Source organism: Taudactylus pleione, unplaced genomic scaffold, assembly GCF_031769625.1.
Source record: "Taudactylus pleione unplaced genomic scaffold, aTauple2 ptg000755l, whole genome shotgun sequence".
Classification (NCBI taxonomy): domain Eukaryota; kingdom Metazoa; phylum Chordata; class Amphibia; order Anura; family Myobatrachidae; genus Taudactylus; species Taudactylus pleione.
Window position 1 is genome coordinate 330,405 of NW_028285157.1, and position 1,527 is coordinate 331,931.

A 1,527-nucleotide genomic window follows, 5' to 3' on the forward strand; every position below is an offset into this window, starting at 1 on the left:
AGATTGGTGGGAGGACAACTCCATGATTCTGAGTGGCCGGTATGACTACGTGCACCAGGGCTCATCCCAGTACCCCAGGGTGCTACGGTAACACACCCACTCACTCAATTTAATTTAAAAACATTTTGAGAAAGCAGGGAATTGGACAAGAGAAAATAATTGATAAAGAAAACTGAATTCTGAACTCTATGGAGAGGAGTATATGACCGGTCAGTCGCATGTATTAGTCGCCAGGTGTCACTCAGCTCCAGTCCTTTACCTTGCCAGGAGCGCTCAGATCCCTAGATACACCCCTGTTTATCTCTCCTAGGGTAATCTAGTGTTCCCGCTAGACCGCATACAGGGCGCTGAGGGTGCGGGCAGGGAGTATATCTATGTTCTTGAAAAGAAGGCATGCGCACAGCATCTATTGACCTGGCGAAGATTGGTCACCGCAACTTTTCCCATCCGCAGGAACACTAGGTCCCATGGGTGGAGAAGGCACAGAGCAGGCTGTTTTAGTAGGGCACTGCTAAAAGAGCAAGACACATTTTGCGCCTTTAAAATCGGACAGGGCGTGGCGCCACGCTAAAACACTTTATAGTCATCCTATGAAGTCTCCACCAACTATGAGTGGGTATGAAGTTCGACTCCTATTTGGCTCCACATCTACTATCATTAGTCTAAAATCAAATCTATTTAAAAACCTTTTAATAAAGACGAGACTGTTTAATTTCTGCCATCTTTTATGTTCTACTTACTTGGTCCCATTGTCATGAAGTGGTCTTCCAAAAAAAAAAAAAAAAAAAAAAAAAGGAGCTGTTTGCCTATTAACCTAGGCCCTATGCTTAACAAGGTGGTCCCAGGGTTATTTCAGTTCAAAAACATTGCTTACTAAAACTTGATCAGCAGCAAAAAAAATAAAATAAATGTTGTGGAGTCCCCCCGCAAATCCATAACCTGCACTAGAGATCAAAAATATAAAAAAACACAGTCCTTCTCAATGAAAAATTAAATATAAAGAGTCAGATAATTTAAAAGAAAATATATTTTGCTAGTATTCTAAAAATATACACACAATAACCATGTACAATAAATGTTGGACTTTGAAAAAGTCGCAGCGAAGCAACAAAACTGGGTAGGTTCTTCAGTCTGTTTAATATTGCATGCTCTCTTTCACAGCTACACTGTCAAATGCCTGGTCCAACATTGTCAGCATTGACTTTAGCCTAAGCTTCCGTCAGATGGAGATGTTTGAAACTCATTCCTCAACCCACCTTGTTCCCGTCATCCATACAATTTCCTTGGACCCAAAGAAAGCTCAATCATCTGACTGTAACATTTTCATTTAAAACTCACTCGTCGGGCTTGAATGGATGTTTTCTAGGATTCCCTGCTGGTAAATGATTCTGGACTGAAATTCCATTATTGTCTTGGAGACTGGACTATTGAACTTGGTGGCCAAATTATTATGACCACCAGAGTTAGTGCTTTTTGGGACATTTTTTTTTTTGCTCTTAATACGGTGTGACTTTTTCTGGGGATTGA